This window comes from Lactuca serriola, chromosome 9, assembly GCF_051521515.1.
Source record: "Lactuca serriola cultivar US96UC23 chromosome 9, Lser_US96UC23_V15, whole genome shotgun sequence".
Taxonomy (NCBI): Eukaryota; Viridiplantae; Streptophyta; class Magnoliopsida; order Asterales; family Asteraceae; genus Lactuca; species Lactuca serriola.
The window spans coordinates 119782689-119804476 of NC_136416.1; positions in this window are offsets into that span (position 1 = coordinate 119782689).

The following is a 21788-nucleotide window of genomic DNA, read 5'->3' on the forward strand; positions in this document are numbered from 1 at the left end:
TTTTGGTTACGAGAGGTCTAGTTCTTAGGGCATCTCGTTAACCAGAATGAGATTTTGGTGATCCGACCAAGATTGAGGCCATGATGCAGTGGGAGGTTCCGAAGTTCGCCTCGGAGATCATGAGTTTCTTGGGATTAAGAGGGGTATGGAAGATCTTTTAGATGCACATATCCCTCCGGGAGGGAGATTGGGACGTGGGCATAAGGGTCTTTATGACACAGTTAATAATTCGCTTCATTTTCATTAGGCCTTGCTATAGCTTCTTTAGGGATTATTACTTCTTTGGTAGCTCAACACATGTACTCTTTACCCGCTTATGTATATAAAAATATTTGACAAAAATACCCCTAACTAATAAAAAAATAGCACAAACATTTTCTTTAAATGATTAATGGCTAAGATTTGTTCACAAGTTCTCAAATATATATATATATATATATATATATATATATATATATATATATATATATATATGGTTGAGTTCAACATGAAATCATTTTATACCATTGAACCAATGAACCAATATTGGCATTTAGAGAACAGTTGATCAAAGGCCAAGAAAATGGTTGTACATTTAAATGTTAGATGCAAATGTACCAGATCATAGCAAAAAAACCCACATATTTTTTCATTTTTTAAAAGATTTTTTTTATAAAAAAAAACTGAATATACCAAAATTCATATATTTTTTTATCTTCTTTCCATAAACATCCATAATGATATATAAAAAACGTACTTTTTTCTGGAAAAACCCACTTTATTTTTGTAGCACCCGATTCTTGGTGTGCACTTAATTCAAAGTATTTTTATGTTTTCCTCTGGGACTCGTTGAGTTAGAGGCCTAACTCGTCGAGTAGAGTGGGGATTCGCGAACATTTTAAATGACCTACTCAACGAGTTGGTAGACTGACTCGTCGAGTAGGTGCTGGTTGAGGAAAACCCAAAATCTGAGGGTTTGCACCCTATTTAAACGCCTTATTGCAGCCTCCATTGTCCCTTATGCTCCCATAACACCTCTTATCGAAACCCTAGCCGCTTTGAGTGCTTTTAGTAATCAAAGGCCATTTTTGGTGCTTTTAGTTGGTTGTGAAGCTTGAAATGAAGGGAGAAGCTTGGGAATTCGAGTTGGGGCTTGTAGATCCAGAGATCTTATTCCATCTTCAGCTCAACGAAGGTAAATGCCCCTGTTTTGGTCTTCCTTTTTGGTTGTTCATCTTTAGGGCTTAGATTTTGGGTGCATTTAGGGCTTTCTAAGCCATTTTCGGATTTGTGAAGTGATTCATGGGGTTCTACTTCCAGATCTGAGTCATTGGAGGGGTCTCATGGCATAAAGGTGCCAACTCTATGGCCATGAGAGCCCCATGCACATTGTCGAGCACCTTTTATGGATTTTTGAGCCAAAAACCCCATGCATGTGCATCAAGTTTTGAACTTTACGTATAAAAGGGACATTAGGAGGCCCGATCTATAGTTTTGATGTGTTAAGACCATTTAAATCGGCTGTATAGTAATGGTCTAGGATGGACTCATCGAGTTGTTCTTGGGACTCAGCGAGTCGAGATGTAATGACCATCAAATCCATTATGCGAATGAACTGTTTGTTAGGGAGGGAAGTCCCGTAGATGTTTAGACGCGAAAAAGGACCTGAGGATCATGGGACTCGACGAGTGTATGAACAGACTCAGTGAGTCCAAGGCAATCTCCCAACCTTTGAAGACTAACTCAGTGAGTTGTTCATACAACTTGGCGAGTCGTAGACTGGACATGTTCTTATGAGGGAGATGAACTCGCCGAGTTCAAGGAAGAACTCGGCAAGTCGAATGAAGATGGTCCCGATGGTTAAATGAAAGAGAACTCGACGAGTTCTTGCTAGACTCGACGAGTGGAGTTGGGGTTGGATTAGGTTAAGTGGAGCATGGAGTCGACAAGTTGGTAGACCAACTCGGCGAGTCAGGTCAACTGGATGTTGACTTTGACTGGTTATGGTATTGACCCTAGTTAGGGCTGCATGTTCTGTTTGATGACTTGAGGATTGTTGTGTAGGGATTGAGGAGTCGAGGAGAGCCGAATTTCACACCGAGGGCAGATCAAAGACTACTCGACATCGAGGTGAGTTACCTTCCAGTAAAAGTGGGTCTAAGACACCAAGGCCGGCCCACTAGTAGAGGAATAGTTGTGATGATTCTCTTTGTGATAATTTTCTGGTTGTTGATGCTTGATATACGAGTATGCTAGTTTGATTGATAGGTGACTATGCTAGTTTGCTATGTTATGTGAGATAGTATCAGTAGGAGGGGACTAGTCCTCGATTCGGTCGTTAGGACCAATAGGTAGGTCGGACACCCCAGCTATGTCTGACAACATGATTGTGATATGATATTATGTGTTAGTAGTAGGGGGTGAAATAGTCCCCGTGTTCGGTTGAGATAGACCGGAGGGTAGGTCAGCACCCCAGAATGGCTTGACATGGGTAGGTCAGCACCCTAGAATGACTTGACATGGGTAGGTCAGCACCCCAAAATGGCTTGACATGGGTAGGTTAGCACCCCAAAATGGCTTGACATGGGTAGGACGAGCGCCCCAAAATTGACCGACAATATGTATGCTATGTGATGGTATGGTATGTGGTATGATGGGGGAACTCACTAAGCTTTGTGCTTACAGTTTCAGTTTTGGTTTCAGGTACCTCTTCGTCCAAAGGGAAGGAGCTGGCAGGGTAGCAGTGCATCACACATGCACATATGATTCCGCTTAGAGTTTTTGGGATTGTACTATGATATTTTATTACTTTCAAATGATATGGTTTTTGAGACATGATACTACGGTTTTATGTATTGATGTGATCTTGGCAATGTCTTGACAAGTTATTTTATAAATCTCTAAACTTAAAATGATTTTTTTGGCCTTGATTTTTAGGATGTTACAAGTTGGTATCAGAGCCCCGGTTTGAGGGATTCGGACACAACCTCGGGGGTGTTTGGACTCAAACTAAGGGACTAAGAGATTTTTCACAAAGAAAACAGTTTCTAAAATTTTAAGTTAAAGAATTTTGAGAAAGAACAAGGTGTGTGATGCGTGCGACCGGCCGAGCTCAAGTAAGTTTTCCCAAAGATACCCATACTTTTTATGTTATGTGTATGATATATGATTCTGAGAATTGCATGCTAGATTAGGACTGAGGATCTAGGAAGATGCCTTGAATGCCTGTTGTATAAGCTGTATGCTAGGACTGCTTAGCCAGCGGTAGGATAGCCTGATTAGGTTATGCCTGATGTGGTTACTCAATGCAAAAATGCTTCTTGCTTTGTGCTAAAGGGGTCCTGGCTAACTTTAACTAACTAGCGAGCGGATATGTAACAGTATTCGCGAGCTAGTTAGGGAAGGGAAGTAGGGACTCCTAGTGCAGCTCATGGCGGAGAGTAGGTCGGAGGGTGCCCTAGGAAAGCCTAGGATGAGATCAGTTGGAAAGGGATATTGGTAAGGGGACTTGGTGAAGTTGAGGCAATCCTTGAGGAAAGTACGGATAGATGTGGAAGGTAGTATGGGCCCGTACTACTGAAAGCAAAGGATCCGTACTCGAGTCAAGGAGGGTCGAGATGGAACCAGGAAATCGGGAGAGTATGTGAGACCTATCAGGAGTATGTATGATCCTGACATTTACATGTTTACTTTCAGTATGGTGGTCACACAACATGGAGCAGGAGGCTTAGGATCTAGGTCAGGATCAGGATCAAGCTCGGGGGCAGGATCCGAGCAGGTGGATGACGGTCTATGCGAGTTCATCGCGTTTGAGATCACGAGAGGTATCCTTGAGTCAACCCCGGTTATTTTCGGGTAGATCAAGGAGGGGATTATCGAGCTGATGGAGGATCGCCTTCGAGCATTTAGAAGTGATTTGGCATCTAGCCAGGTGAGTACACGCACACTGTCCTTCAAGGACTTCAGAGGGAGTGGTGCGCCGGATTTTCACGGGTTGAAGGACCCCATTGCTGCCAGGAGATGGGTCGCAGACATTGAGTCTGTACAGTTGATGAGCTTCTTCCCAGAAGGGTCGAAGGTCCGCTTTGCGGCGGGATGTTTGAGAGACAGAGCTAGAGATTGGTGGGAGTCGGTGGGTGACTCATTGGGTGCCCCGGCCGTCGAGGCTATGACATGGTCAGACTTTGTGACCAGATTTAGGGCTGAGTTCGTGCCAACTGTGGAGCTTCAGCAGCTGGCCAGGGAGTTTTTGGATATGAGACAAACTACAGAGAGTGTGGCGGAGATCACCGCCAAGTTCTGGGAGAGGTCTCTATTGGTACCCCAGTATATGGGGAATGAGGAGATGCGGAAGGCCCACTATCATGATATGTTGAGGGCTGATATTCGGGAACATGTCAACTATTCAACCTGCCCAACCCTAGAGTCCATGATTGCAACGACGCGGGAGAGGGAGCTTGATTTGGAGCACGTCCAGAAGAGGAAAGCAGAGACTGAGCAGGTGAAAGGGGTTTCGGGGAAGAAATCCAAGGGATCCGATGTTAGGTCGAAGGGCCAGCCGGGCCAGAGCCGCTGCAGGAAATGCGGCAGGCCGCATGAGGGAGCTTGTAGAGCGGGATCGTCGGGCTGCTACAAGTGCGGCAAGACGGGGAACTTTGGCAGGGATTGTAATGCCCCCGCCCTCACAGTGCAGATGTGAGACCTGATTTGCTTCCATTGCAATCAGAGGGGCCATAAGAAGGTCAACTGCCCTAGATTGACAGCAGCGACAGCAGCAGCGCCAACAGCGACACCGACCCCAACGCCAACACGGGTTACGGATGGCCAGAAGGCCAAGGTAGAGGCTCCAGTGGTGCGGAACCGAGCATTTCAGTTGACAGCCGAGGAGGCACGTGCTGCACCCGACGTGGTAACAGGTACGATTACTTTCTTATGCTTTTATGTTATGTTGCCGTGATTTTGATATGTTATGTATGTGCTTCGTTTAGGATCGTTCCATGTGAACGACATCCCAGTTCATGTATTGTTTAATTCGGGTGCTACCCGATTGTTTGTCCCTCTTGTGCTTAGCAAGAAGTTTCCTAAGTCTTCGGGTATGTTGGATTGCCCTCTGGTGGTCATGATTGCGGACGACTGGTCGGTGCGAGCATCAGAGGTCTACCGGGATTGTTTTTTGAGGCTGTTTGAGGAGCGTTACCTGGTAGACTTGGTTCCCATACCTTTGCGGGGGAACAAGGTTATTATTGGTATGGATTGGCTAAGCCCCAATGGGTCAGTGATTGACTGCGCGACGTAGTTAGTGTGGATCAGGACCCCAAGTGGGGGAGAGCTGGTGATTTAGGGTGAGAGGCCACAGCAGGGACCAACTTTATGTTTAGCAGCGAGAGCTAGGCTCTACCTTCAACAGGGTTGCATAGGATTTGTCGCCTATGTTATGGATACCCGGGAGGCGGGTAAGGCGACGGTGGGCGATGTGCCCGTAGTACGAGAATTTGCAAATGTTTTCCCTGAGGAGTTGCCTGGGATACCTCCGGAGAGACATGTAGTGTTCAGGATCAACCTAGTCCCTGGTGCGACTTCGATAGCCAAGGCACCGCATCAGTTGGCTCCTCCTGAGATGCAAGAGTTGTCTACACAGCTACAGAAGCTATTAGACAAGAGATTCATTAGACCGAGCAGTTCACCCTGGGGAGCCCTGATTATGTTTGTGAAGAAGAAGGACGGGTCGCATCGGATGTGTATAAACTATCGGGAGCTAAATAAGGTAACGGTGAAGAATCGTTACCCACTCCCGAGGATTGATGACCTCTTTGACCAGCTACAGGGAGCATCTTAGTTCTCCAAGATTGATCTGCATTCAGGATATCATCAGATGAGGGTCAGAGAGGAGGTTGTGCAGAAGACTGCATTTCGGACGAGTTATGGCCACTATAAGTTCGTGGTGATGCCTTTCTGGCTCACCAATGCTCCTACCGCGTTCATGGATCTCATGAACTGCGTGTGCAGACTGATGTTGGATCGGTCTGTGATAGTTTTCATCGATGACATCTTGGTTTATTCCAAGATGTGAGAGCATCATAAGGAGCACTTGTAGGAGGTTCTGGATACTTTGAGGAGGGAGAGCCTGTATGCTAAGTTCTCCAAGTGTGAGTTCTGGTTGCGCGAGGTGCAGTTTCTTAGACACATTGTCAACCAGGACGAGATTTTGGTTGATCCGGACAAGGTGGAGGCCGTGATGAGGTGGGAGGTTCCGAGGTCTCCATCCGAGATTCGGAGCTTCCTGGGACTGGCAGGCTACTATCGGAGGTTCATTAAGGACTTCTCCAAGATAGCCGTGCCCCTTACCCGGTTGACGAGGAAGGCCATGGTCTTTCGCTGGGGGCCTGAGCAGCAGGCAGCATTTGAGACATTAGGACAGAGATTCTGTGAGGCGCCAATCTTAGCCCTGCTAGAGGGCATGGAGGACTTTGTGGTATACTGCGATGCGTCCATCTCAGGTTTGGGCGCGGTATTGATGTAGAGAGGGCATGTAACTTACGCTTCGAGGCAGCTGAAGCCTCACAAGGAGAATTACTCGACGCATGATTTGGAGCTGGGGGCTGTTGTTTTCGCCCTCAAGATTTGGCGCCATTACCTCTATGGGGTTCGTTATACCATTTACACGGACCACAAGAGCTTGAGTTATCTCATGGACCAGCCAAATCTGAATATGAGGCAGCATCGGTGGCTTGATGTGGTAAAGGATTATGATTGCGAGATCCTTTACCACCCGGGGAAGGCCAATGTCGTGGCCGATGCGCTTAGCCGCAAGGCAGCGCCAATCAGGGACATTTTTCTAAGGATGATAGTGGTGACTCCGCTGTTGAAGCAGATTCGAGAGGCCCATAGGAGGCCATGAAGGAGGAACATCGGAAGAGCGAACGAATTATGGGCCAACTTTCCTCCGTCGACTATGATAGCCGGGGAACCACCAACAGTGCCCAATGGAACCACCATCACCATCATCATAATCTTTGGCGAGATGTTTATAGAGGATTTCTGGATCCGGAGGATAGTCATCATCCCGTCTCCGATGGAACCATCAACGACTCCATAAGCATCGTCGATGGAACCACCAAATCTCAATCATCATTACACTAGTCTCTAATGAAAGACCCAACCACAGTCTCCACCATCACAAAAAAACCCTGAAACAGCTTGTTCAATCACTCCTCCACCACCGAGTATCATCGTTAAAACCCCTACAGTTACTTTAGTAAAAATCGAACCCACAAACTATTGCAGAATCTGTGGTCAATATGGTGATTGTGGATTGATTATCTGAAATCAATGTCTACTTCTATAATGAACGATCTCTGTAAGCCGAAAATCGATTTTCTGAGTAACTTCTCATTCTCCCTGTTTCAGCAACTCGAGTTCTTGATTTATGGTTTTACCTATTTTCTTGTTACAACTGATTTTTGGGTTCCAGATGAATGGTTGTTGTCAATGGAAATAATTAGAAATAAATGGATTTGAGCTACTTGGTATCAACCATATCATGTTCACTGTCAATGGCAAGATGGGAAGAAACTAGATTCCATTAATGACACTAATCAAGCTTAGATTTTAGATTGAATATGCATTTCGGGTTTTTATTGGAAAACAAATTTATTGTGTGTTTGTTTGTGTATGTCATGTTTGGAAAATAAGAGAGAGTAGTCTTTGATGGTTGAGATTTAACAGCCAGAGTTGAGCGTGGTGTCGGAAATGTGGCTGGTGGTGGTGTCGGGAAATGTATTTGATGAAGAAGGGGGTGGAGGGTGATGGATAGGTGAATGTGAGAGTTGGTGGGTCCCACTACAATATTTCATTTTTTAATGTATAAATTGCAAAATAAATGTTAAAAAACTGAAAAAGAAATAGAAAAGGGAAATATAGTCATTTTATGTCTATCAGGGACGAAACATGCAACTTTTAATCATATGAGGGACGATCCGAGTTAATTTTTGAAATTAGGGACTAAACGTGTAATTTGACATTTGGACTAGGGACGAATCGTGTAATTTACTCTAAAATTTACAAGAGAATTTATTCACACTATAAATTAGAACCACATATAATTCAATTTTATGGATTCATTTTGTGAATCTAAAGTGAATATAATTTGTATTGTTTTTTTTTTTCAATATTTAGGTTTATTTTATATCCAAAAAGAAAAAGTAAAATAATCCAAATTTCTTAATTTATTGTCATTTATAAATAGGCATTCATATCCAAACATTTTTTTTTCATTTTGTTGGTTAGATTCACACTATGAATATAAACTGCATATATACTTTAATTTCAGGACTCACAACGTGAATCTGCGCTAAAATTTCAATTTTTTTTTTACATCTACATGAATGTCTGTTTAAAGAGTAAAAAAATTGTGAATTTTGATTATATATATATATATATATATATATATATATATATATATATATATATAAGTTGTTCACCCGCGCCAAGTGACGGATGCGGATAATTTTTTCATAATTTAGTTTCTAGACGCGGTTATATCATTACACAAATAGTTTAAAAAAGAAAATGTTGTTATGGATTTACATAGTTCCTTTTTGTATAAATGTACATTGTTGATTATAAACAAGATTAAATCTTCATTTTCTCGGTGTTTATTTGTCAATCAGAAATGTTCTTATTTATTTGATGTTTTGGACTAAAAATTGAAGTAAGTTGATGTTTTTTTATTCAAAAAGGTTTTGTATTAGAATTTAACTTTTAAATTAAATATTAACTATATCCTAACAAAATTAATAATTATTCAAATGTTTTATTGTTATGTACTTTTTTTTCAAAAGATAAGTAATTTTATGAAAGATTAAAAATAAAAATTTGAAATTTTAAAATTTTAAAATTTGGTATAATATTTAAAATTTGAAAACTTTGATGTAATATTTTAAATTTTGAAAATTTTAAAATTAAAAGTTCGTAGATGGATGTTGCCGCCTTTGACATTTGTTTAAATTTGAAGTCATATTTATTTTAAAAAGTTATATAGAATGATAAATTATTATCAAAAAAAAAAATTATTTTATATTTATTTTCTAATAATAACCTAATTGATATGTTAAAATTTCTACCTTAAAGTTAAGTGTAATAAAACATTGAAAATTTTGAACTTCTAATAACAGAAAACATAATAACACCAATCATCTCTAATAAATGAAGAATTTTTTTGCCACTTGTCACACTCTCATTCAATTTGTCAAATGTTATTTTTTGGTTATTTTGAATTAATTTTTTTCCACATGTCATTTTATGAGTTTTTCAGTTTTATTAAATTCCAAATAATATTTTAATATAATAATTACAATAAATGTAGTAATAAATGAATATTAATTTTACTAATAAACTTATCTTTTAATTTCAATATTCCCCAAATTAAAGATTATTAGTTTCTTTTTTTTATTTAAATTATTTGTTTAAATTTAAAAGATAAAAAACATTTCCACTATAATAAATTATTAATTTTCTTTTAAATTCAAAGTTGTCAAATATTTTGAGTTTTATATTTAACATTTTTTTTTTAAAAAATGAACTCATGTAGCACATGAGTCTCACAACTAGTATGTCTATAATAATTATATGAACTATCTAAATTTTTGTCTAAAGTCAACTGAAAAAAAACTTGATATAACATAAATCCATGAAACAATCCTTTCATAAATGTGTGTATATAAGTACCTATATTACCACCGTCTTCCCTTTTTGTCACTCATTCATGTGGAGATAACATCCACTGCATCCAAAAAATAATAATAATTATAACCATTTGCTGCTGGTACAATGTAAGAGTATGTTGCTATTATAGAGGAAAACATGATGTTATAACGGAAAAAATAATATAAATGCAGTTTTCTTGAAACCAAAAAAATACAGAATGTCAGCCACATACATCTAAAAAGCCATGCAAATTTGTTTTTTGTCAACGGAAAGTTTTTTACTTTTTATGAGGAAAGTTGCATCAGAAAGTTTGTTGTTAAGATACTGCTCAATCAAATAAACATTTAAAAAAGCTACTACATCAACAATTATATGGTTGGAATTAGAGAGAGAGTCACTTTATTTTTTTCCAAATCTTATAACATTTGTTCTTTAAAATGGTAATCCGAAGGAAAAAAAGTTTCTATAAAATCAATTATTTTGATCTGGTAACTTAAATTTTAACAAATCTCCTAATCTTCCAAGTACATATGTTCCATCTGATGGGTTTTGAGCAAAAGAACATCCTATGTGCACATGCAAAACCCTAAATCTTTGAATCTAGGTTTCTCTATTGTACATGCAAATTTATCCAAATCTTATAAACCTGAATCTAGCATACTTTGAAAAATGAGATCTCTAACAAAACAAGTTTAGATGATACCTTTCAATAGTTGCAAGAATCTTAAATCTTCAATAAGCTTAATGTCACACGTGTAACACCTCTAATGGCTTACAAACACCAAAGCAAGATGATGACCTAGAAGAGAGAAGGAGAGAGGCACAATTTCGGCTATAGTAACTCTAGGGTTTCTTGGTGTTGCCGAAACTGAAGCCCTGAGGTTCCTTAAATAGCTGAGCTGCTAGGGTTTCAGTCAAAACCCTAATTGGATGACTTAGGCCCTTAGCAACTTAAGAACCTTTTGGAATAAGGCCCCATTGAACGAAATTAGAGTGGGCTTCCACTCCAAATTTCGTCCCCCTTATGCCCATGAGGAATCACAACCCAAAGTCAATTATCTTATGATTGATAGTTTCAGTCCCCCTTATTTAATTAATCTCTTTTAGCCACATAATTAATTCTTAACTAATTCTTGACCAATATTAATTAAACTATATGATTTCTCTGTCTCTCTCTCTCTCTCTCTCCATAAATCATCCTGTCTAGTTGCTTTGGTGAAGGCAACCCAAAAGGACCATGCACAACCGAGTCAAGTACATACCAAATATAGTTACGAGCTTAGACACTAATCCAACACTCTCCCACTTGGATACGTCTAGTAACTATAAATGCAAGTACGACTTCAGGATCCAATTATCAATCGTATCTCTCAAAGACGTTGTCAAACTTTGATCTTATTAGTAACCTGTCCTTTAGATAAGGGATCGTATAATCCTCCGTTCAAGATATCGTGCAGACAATTACATGGAACATAGTCATACTTATTGTCCAACAATTTGTTTCTCGATCTCTGATTCATCTGACATAGAACTTAATTGAACACATCAACTCAGTCCTGACCGGGTCCGACACATAAGTCAAACCAAATCATCGAGGGGCCCAGATATCGCTTTTACCCTCTTAGGATAAAAGGAACAGATAAACTTCGCCTTATATGCATTTAATATTCACTCATCAAATCATGCACAACAATGCATTTTATAACATCAAGTTACTGATGCGTTTACGCATTATCAATGCATAACCAACTTGCAAACAATAAACCATATATCTAGGTTTAAAGTCCATATGATATTATCGTCTTGCGATCACTCGTGAGAAATTCCATGAAGTGATACCAGCAAGAGTGGGTTTAATCCAATTCTCAAATCTTATTCATAAGCACTCATGAACATTGCAACAAACTTTTTCTATGTCTAATACACTTTAGACAATCTACAAACCAATTCATGACAGTCTTCTTTCATACCTACTTCCAAACTATGAGCAACTGTAGACTGTTCGAATAATCTTATTATTCAGGAAGTCAAAACATGCAAAATGAAACAATATGTAAACAAATAACATAAGATAATGACTTTACTCATAAATAATACTCCTTTATTTAATCGTCAAATGTTAATTACAATTTATCTATTACACGTTTCGAAGCTATCTAATCTAAACTAATATTGTCCTTCATCCCAATGCTCCTAGTGTGCTGCAAGTGCTTTACCATACTCAGTCCCTTTGTAAGGGGATCTGCTGGGTTATCCTCAAACGATACCCTCTTCACTACGAGGAGTCCCTCTTCCACCCGATGTCGAATAAAATGATATTTCCTGTCGATATGTCGAGATCTACCATGATCCCTCAGTTACTTGGTCAAGGAAACCGCTCCTTCATTATCACATAAAATTTCCATGGGCTCCTTTATGGCTGGCACAACTCCAAGGTTTCCAATGAGTTTCTTCAACCATATCACCTCCTTTGACGCTTCACTCGCCGCTATGTACTCTGATTCGCACGATGAATCAACTACGATCTTCTGCTTGGAACTTTTCCAAGTCACTGCTCCTCCATTCAGGGTAAAGACCCAGCCCGACTGAGAATGATAGTTGTCCCGGTCGGTCTAAAAGCTGGCGTCATTATACCCTCGCACCCTTAAGTCATCACTCCTACTGAGGACTAGAAACCATTCCTTGGTCCCCCGAAGGTACTTGAGAATATTCTTGACTGCAGTCCAATGTGCTCTGTCAGGGTTCCCTTGATATCTGCTGACCATGCTCAAAGCGAAGGCCACATCAGGGCAAGTACAAGTCATATCATACATGATCGAGCCAACTGTGAAAGCGTAAGGTACTCGGCTCATCTCTGCTATCTCGACTTCAGTACTCGGGCTTTGAGTCTTACTCAACTTGGCATTACTTTGGATCCGTAACTCCCCTTTCTTGGAATTATCCATACTAAAACGCTTTAGTACCTTGTCCAAGTAAGTATTCTGACTAAGTCCTATTAGTCTTTTACTCCTGTTTCTTACTATCCTTATTCCCATAATATAGGCAGCCTCTCCGAGGTCCTTTATAGCGAAACACTTCCCAAGCCAGGACTTAACTTCTTGTAGGGTTGGAATGTCGTTTCCTATGAGTAGTTTGTCATCAACATACAATATGAGGAAGCTAAGTATACTCCCACCGGATTTGACATATACACATGATTCATCCTCGCTTCGCAGGAAGCCAAACTCTTTGACTTTCTCGTCGAAATAAAGATTCCATCTGCGAGACGCTTGTTTCAATCCATAAATGGATTTCTCAAGCTTACACACTTTATTGGAATGCTTCACATCGACAAAACCCTCTGCCTAACACATGTAAACATCTTTAGCCAACTTTCCGTTAAGGAAAGCGGTTTTGACGCTCATCTGCCATATTTCATAGTCATGAAATGCAGCAATGGCTAGCATCACCCTAATAGACTTTATCTTCGCAACTGGTGAGAAGGTCTCATCATAGTCAACTCCAGGAGTTTGAGTAAAGCGCTTCGCTACCAATCATACCTTATAAGCGTGTACTTTCCCATCCATGTCAGTCTTCTTCTTGAAGATCCACTTGCACCCAACCGTCTTACGACCTGGCACATTTTCAACCAAATTGCAAACTTGGTTGTCATACATGGACTGAATCTTGCTGTCCATAGCCTCTTTCTACTTCGCAGACTTCGAGCCTGCCATGGATTCCTTATAGCTATTAGGTTCATCCAAATTTATTAGTATGCTATCACTAATAAACGTATCCCCTTCAGTAGTAATATGGAAACCATAAAACTGGGGTGGAATGCTAACTCTTTCGGAACATCTAAGAGGTAAGGACTTGTCAATCGGTTCAACATGAGTTTCCTCCTCAAGTTGAGCGCCAGTGTTAGAGGTTCTTTCATCGTTCGATTCTTGAAGCTCTTCAAGATTGATTTGCCTCCCACTGTCTCCTTGGCTTATGAGTTCCCACTCTCGGAAAACCCCTCTCCTCGCAACAAATACAATGTTGTCACTTGGTCTATAGAAGAGATATCTAAAGGACTTATGCGGATAGCCGATGAAAATACACCACTCTCTACAAGGTTCGAGCCTATCGTGAGTCTCTTGTCTTACGAAAGCCTCGCAACCCCAAACCTTGATATGTGCCAACAAGGGAGCTTTCCCTGTCCACATCTCGTGAGGCGTTTTGGCAACCTTCTTTGTAGGGACTAAGTTATGGATATGGGTGGCAGTCTCTAAGACATACCCTTAGAATGAGATAGTTAGTGAAGAACGAGTCATCATGGAATGAACCATGCCTAGTAACGTTCAATTACGCCTCTCAGCTACACCATTCAACTGCGGTGTCCTAGGTGGCGTCAATTGCGAAACGATTCCACATTCCTTGAGGTAGTCGTGGAATTCAAGAATAAGGTACTGTCCATCTCGATCAGATCAAAGCATATTGATTTTCCTGCCCAACTGATTCTCCACTTCTTGCTTAAACTCTTTGAACTTTTCAAAGGTTTCTGACTTGTGCTTGATTAAGTAGATATACCCATATCTGCTATAATCATTGGTGAAAGTCACATAGAAGCGGCTTGCATCCCTTGTGGTGGATCTAAAGGGCTCACACGCATCGGTGTGTATGAGATCCAATAAACCCTCACCCCTTTCACAAGTACCAGTGAAGGGTGACTTGGTCATCTTTCAAAGTAAACAAGACTCGCACACGTCATCGTCCCTAAGGTCGAATGTGTCACACCCCCAAACCAAAACGGCGGAAACATTCGGTGGTGGAGGACTTCATGTATAGTATCATAACAACGAACGTAATAGTGAAGAAAGCAAACACAACCATCATCAATATAATTGAAAAAGTTACATCATAGAGTAAGTTTACATGTTTCAAAATCAGTTACATCATGATGACAAAATAAGTTTGAATTTATCGCTTTAGTGTCCTGTCCTCGAAAGCAGTTGATTTACCTGTTTAGCAATTTCCTGAGAATACAAGTTGTTTGAAAAAGTGTCAACACAAAGGTTGGTGAGTTCATAAGAGTTTTAACTGAGAAATAAATTGTTTTCCCTGTAAAAGCAATTATGTTGTTCCAGAAAATCCGCTATTTTCCTCAAAATGTGAAATGTAAGTTTCTATGTTATGAAAGAGCATCCTAGAATTCCCTATAGATTCCTTCTATAATTTCCTTGTGTATATAAGTTATATAAAATTAAAGTTAGATAAAACGTCGAATGTAATGGGTCTGCCCTAGGCCCTCAACCAAACGAGGAACAGGAAATAAGGCGGAACCACCAATTCTAAGCCAATCACGACTAGGTTCTATATAACTCTAGCATATACACTTAGAAATTATAGCTGAAAACTAACAATGCAATATTGAATGTGGTCTTAAATCCAAAAACCGAAACCAAACCCTAGTGTAGTATACGAAATAGTAATAGTGGTTGTGAACATAAACTATACCTATCATAGTTCATCGGATAGTGATAGTGATTAGTGAACATGAACTATGCATATTATAGTTTACCAAAAGTGGTGGTGATGGTGAATATAAACTATACATACCATAGTTCATCAAATAGCGATAGTGGCAGTGAACATGAACTATGCATATTATAGCTTATCAAAAGTGGTGGTGATGGTGAATATAAACTATACATACCATAGTTCATCAAATAGCGATAGTGGTAGTGAACATGAACTATGCATATTATGGCTTATCAAAAGTGGTGGTGATCCCTTCTTGTAATTAAGTTCGTGGTGTAGATGAAACATAAACTATACCTATTATAGTTTATCACTTTGTTTGTAATGTATATATATATCATAACTATACCGTTTATAACTAGCGTATTCGTTTGTGGGGGTATAATGAACTTAACTATACTTATTATAGTTCATCTTAATTATTCATAGTGGTAGTAACCCTTTTGTATGTATAATACCTTTAGTAATGTGTTTGTTATGTAAATGAATCCTAAACTATACGTATTATAATTTATTAAATATTTGTTGGGGTAGTGAGCATAAACTATACTTGTCATAGTTTACCAACGTTTGTATTTCAATGGATATAGCCTTGCAATACCAATTATATATTTACCATACTTATGAAGGTAAGAATCCATTTGTTTTCTGATGTATGTCTATATAACAAGACAAAATGACATATAAGGTAATAACATATCATCACATGAAGGTACACACCTTGCTCAACAAGTTACAAGGTGTAAATGAAATTGAAAACATTTTTCTAGTATTACCATTTGTATTCTATTTTTAGAAAATTCATAGAAAAATAATTAAAGGCGCAAATCAGAATCTGTAAATTCTGAGAGTTTGGAAAATGAGTCTACTTTGTTCATAATTTTTATTATAAATTTTAATGACCTCCAAATTGTGTGAAAAAGTCCATAATCACAGACTGGTCCGGATTGATGTTTGAAATGATAGGCAGTTTTGTGAAAATCACCATAAATTGTAGAAAAATCGTATGGATATGTGCAAGTAGTCATTTTAAAGCTAATAGCTGGAACTACTTGCACCTAAAACAGTTTTGAAAACTAAAATGCTTAAGTTGTCCAAAAAAGTCCGTGAATGGAGTCCAACTTTTCTGATGAAAGCTGTTAGAAAAGTTTAGTTATGTTCTTGGTGTTTTAACTTGTATCCCCCCCTAAAAACTTAAGAAAACATGAAAATGTAGGGGTATGAACTCACCTTATATGATTTCAGTGAGTCAATGTTGAATAAGTGAAGTGTTCAACTCAAGAACACTTGAAGAATTGCTTTGAAGATTCAAGAATCTAACACAATAATGATGGAGTTTGTGTGAGGAATCAATGATTTGAATAAAAGGAATGTAATAATCATAAGGAGAGTGATGATACTTACTAAATGAAGATGGAAAGCTTGAAAAATGACTTGGAAATCTCGAAATTGTATGAGAGAAAAAGAGAGAAAAGATGTGTTTGATTTTTGGTGGAAATGGAAGAAATGAGTGGAAGTGAGGAGAGATGGTGGGTTTTCAGCCTTTGACTAAGAGTATGGCTGGTCAAATGGTGGGGAAAGTACCCTTGAATGACCAGGTATGGTGGGGAGGACAATGGCTGGTCATGGGAATGAGTATGGGGTGGTTGTTTGTGTCAAATATTATGGTAAGATTCACACTCTACCTCATGATCTCACTTAATAGATTTTATCCCTAAATAAATATTTCCATCACAATATGTTTATATTATGAATATTTAGGGTCTTATTTATTAAAATATGATTTCTGGAGAAAATCCCACGTTAAAATGATTAAAAACGAACCTAAAATGGAGAAATGATCGAAAACCGGGTAGGAAATGCCAAAATCCGAAGTCCTGGGCGAGGTCTCGGCTCAGCAGTCAAGAACCGAGGTGGCTTAGTCGCCTGGGTACGGTCCGAGGAGGCGGGAAGCTTAGTCGCGGATGAAGAATAGGCGCTGCGGTCCGAAGCCAGGAGAACCAGTAGCGAACCTCGGATGCGGGCTGCTCCATGCGGCTGCGGTTAGTGGCTGCGGCTTGCTGGCTGCGGCTAGGTGACCGCGGATCCTCAAGAAGACTCCGGTTGAAGGAGGGTTTTGTCCCCTATAGAGAGGCTTCGGCCCTAAGAGGCTAATTTCCAAGGATTTTCCCTTCTTTGAGTGATTCCTTATCAAGCCAAGTATCGGGATGCCCCAATTGATCAAAATAAATCGAAGGGGTTTTGAGAGAGATTTTGGGAGAGATTTTTCAACCTTGGAGAGATTTCTCATACAAAGAGAGATTTGGGAGAGATTCCACATTCTTGGAGAGATTTCTCATACAAAGAGAGATTTGGGAGAGATTTGTCGTTCTTGGAGAGATTTCACATACAAAGAGAGATTTAGGAGAGATTTCACATACGGAGAGAGATTTGGGAGAGATTCCATATTATTGGAGAGATTTCTCATACAAAGAGAGATTTGGGAGAGATTTATCGTTCTTGGAGAGATTCTCGATAAAGAGAGATAAAGTGAAAACAATTGAGAGAGGTTTCGTGTGTGACATTTGCGAGTGTCCAGCTTCGCAATGCAAGGTTCGTAAACCCCGTTAAGCCATGTTTTAAGGATCTTACACACTCCCGATGCGTATACAACATTGTTTTATCGGTTTGGTTCGTTACTTACCACAGTTTTAGGTTAAGGAGATCTAGATGTACGTACTTTTCAATTTATGACTTCTTATTAGAATAGCGAGTTGTGAAGTAATTTCCTAACGTAAGCCCTAGAATCCCACGGGCTAATTGAGTTGACTGGTTGACTTGTTGACTTTATTTGACTTTGACTTGACCAGAATTTGATGGTTTTCATATCTAACGTTAGCGAACAGCTCAGGTGTGGGGTGTTACCCCCATATAGATCTATAAACAAACTCTCGCTCTCTCTCCGGGAGACTCTGGTTATAACTACAGGCTACGTTTGTACACTCATTTGGTGCTAAACGAAACGTCTCACTAGATCTTAATCAAATTTAAGCGAATAAGCATGAAAGGTATATTCCAAGCCCAATAAACACGTAAGTGGACAGCTAAGGCCCACTAAGCATGTAAATTATATTCTAGGCTCAATAAGCATATAAAGTATATTCCAGGCCCAATAAACATGTAAGTGGACAACTAAGGCCCACTAAGCATGTAAATTATATTCCAGACCCAATAAGCATATAAGGTATATTCCAGGCCCAATAAACATGTAAGTGGACAACTAAGGCCCACTAAGCATGTAAATTATATTCCAGGCCCAATAAAAGTATAAATGATGTAATTGATCCGTGGTTTGTTATGTTGGTTGCTTAAGCTTCGTTGTTTACCAAAATGACATAGAAAACCTACCTTTTTTTTTTTTTTTTTTTTTTTTTTTTTTTTTTTTGTAAAAGGTCATTTTTGGTCCTAAAAACTGAAAATTTACAATTATGCCACATTTTTGGTAAAAATGACATTTTAGGCCCTCTAAGGCCAAAGTTTGCATTTAAGGCTAGTTTTAAGTAAAAATAACATTTTTAACTCACTTTTGTCAAAAATATCATTTTTGGCTAAATTTTATGAAAATGTGCATTCTCGGCCCATTTATAAGTAAATTTATCATTTTGGCCCATGTTTTAATAGATTTACATTTTCAGTTTTTCTTATAAAAGATTTACATTTTTGGCACAACTTTGTTGAAAGTGACACTTAAGCCCACAAAAGTCCAAAAATTTACAATCTTGGCCCAAAACTCATAAAAGCCCAAATGAGGCCCATTTATGAAAATTTACACTTTTAGCCCTTTTAAAATCACAAATATCATAGATTCATATTTATCAAAATAAATCCTTTTTGGTCCCTTAAAACCGTGAGTTACATATAAATACCTCATTTTTGGTTATTTTGTCATTTTTAGCCTTCTCATGCAATTTTCTTAGTTTTAAGTAACTTTGAAGTGTCTAAAAACTTTTCTTTGCATAATAAGTTGCAATAAATGTTATGTTCTACAAATATCATCATATTTTAACATATTTTCAAGTTTATGAAGTTTCTAACACATAATCACATTTATATCATGAAAAACACACAAAATCATGTATACACACGTAGATCTACACAAAACAACTTGTATTCTCCCCTAAAACATAGTAAAAACCGAAAAATAGGAGGTATGAACTCACATTTTCTTGAATATTTCGGTTTTTGATGAAGAATGATGAGGATCTCGGCCCTAGAAGCTTCTTGAGTGGAGTTTTTCAAACTTAAGATGGATCTAAGGGCATGGATCACAAAATGGTGTGTTAAGGAGTGAAGTATTAACATAAAATGAAGTTAATCATACAAACTTAGAGAGTAGCTTAACCAAAAGAGATAATCTTAGATGAGAACTTTGGTGAACACACTCTAGTTCACGAATTTTTAAAGAAACAAGGGGTATAATATCTTTGATGTTATAGAGAGATATGAGAGAGTTTGTTAGTGTATTGTGAAGTGAAAATGGGAGTGTTGTGGGTGATCTCAGCCTAGGATAAGAAGAAGAAGGAAGAGAGAAGTGAGATGTGATGGTGCATGGAAGCATGAGAATTGCCTAGATAATTGTTGGGTAATTGTATGGAAATCCATTAGATAATTATGAGGTGTCAAGCCTTAATTCTTATTATCATTTCTATCTATCTCTCTCTCTTCTTTTGTTCCAAAGCCAAGAATGGAGGGAGAAAGAAAAGAGAAGGAACAGTTTGGGCCATGTTTGCTTATATTCGAAATTATGAGGCCCAAATTGAAAGTTTTTGGCCCATTGGGCCCATATAAGGGTTTATGGCCCAATAATGATAGGGAAAGGGAGTTTACGGCCCATAAAGATTCAAAAAACCATTTACGGCCCGTTAATGCCCAAGAAACCATTTACGGACCATTAAGGCCGATGACAACAAAGTGAGATATCTTAGGCCTAATAAGGCCCATGAGAAGTCTTATGGCCCAAAAATGCTATTATTTAATGAATATGGGTCTATTGAAGGCCCAAATAGGGTTCCTTGACTTAAAATAGCCAAATTGAGAGTTTACTGGCCCATTAGGCCCAACAAGAGGATCTTGGTCTATTCTGAGTTTGAACCGCGATATTAGGGTTTCAAACCCATAGTTAAGTATACGAAATGCATTGAGTTAGGTTTTAAACTTCACCCAGGAGTTTTGATTCATATGGTTGATTTTGAATGAGCATAGTACATGACACCGACTTAGATTACAAGCTATTCAAGAGTTGATTTTATATGAAGACATAATTTCCTAGCTAGAAATGCTAGTTGTGACAACTTTGGATGATCACGGGAAGGCGAAGTAATGACCGTACACATCTTCATGTTTTTGACTTATGATTTTTGGGAGACTCTGATGTTGAACATGTTTTGAAAACTATGATTGTAAACAATTTGTGAAATTAGTTGGTTTTTAAAAAATTTAAATTTCTTGTGATTTTAATGAGCGTTACAAGAGTGTTTGTGATATGTGTGTGTCGAAGGGTATTATAGAATAAGGGGAAGGACGTCAAAAAGAATCATATAGATTTTAGTTACCTACAAAGGAGACAAATATAGATGGAGATAGTCAAAATTAAAATGAAAAAAAACTAAAATTTGAGATCGGAGAAAAAAATTCATGGGTCTATTTTTCTATGTTCTTTGTCGAGATGGTAGAGATGTAAACAACAAAAGACGATCGATTTCATGGTAAGCTTAAATGAGAACCCTAAAAATCGACAAATTCGATTTAGAGAGTGGGTAGACTTGTGAGAATAAGGGTTTTTAGGCTGAGAGAGGAGATGCTATATAAGGTTCATATGGTGTTCGACCAATTAAATTTGCTAAAAGAAAGGGAATACCTACTCAACTTTGACTAATTCATTTCTTGTAAAATGTGATTAATGCTATCATTTTTTATGAAATTAGTTAGATTTATGCTATCATTTATTGTAAAAGGTTTGTACATATTGCAGTACAAATTTGTACCTCCTAAAATCCAATCTTTGAACAAAGATGCATATTAAGCTAATATATATATATATATATATATATATATATATATATATATATATATATATATATATATATATATATATAGGGAACATGAATATACCTTACAGTAGGACAAAAACTTAAATACCCCAACACATTATCATATTTACATTTGTAATTATGTAAGGCTCTTAAACTTCAATACATAACTTGATTTACTTTGAAAATTTTATGACATTCGTCTTTATCTTCCTCCTACATTACTTTTTTTTTTCCGAACAACTACAGGGCTATATATATATATATATATATATATACACACACACACACACACACACTACAAGTTATAGGTTGAAAATTACGAACCTTGAATGATTAGAAATGCAAACATGATACAAAACGACATAATATACTATGATTAAGTACCTAAGATTATATCATGCTACAAGGTATATATATATATATATATATATATATATATATATATATATAGGTACGTTCAACATAGATCAAAATTAATTTGTAGAACCACCTTATTCACTGTTGGATCAATTTATGACTAAAGAAGTATGA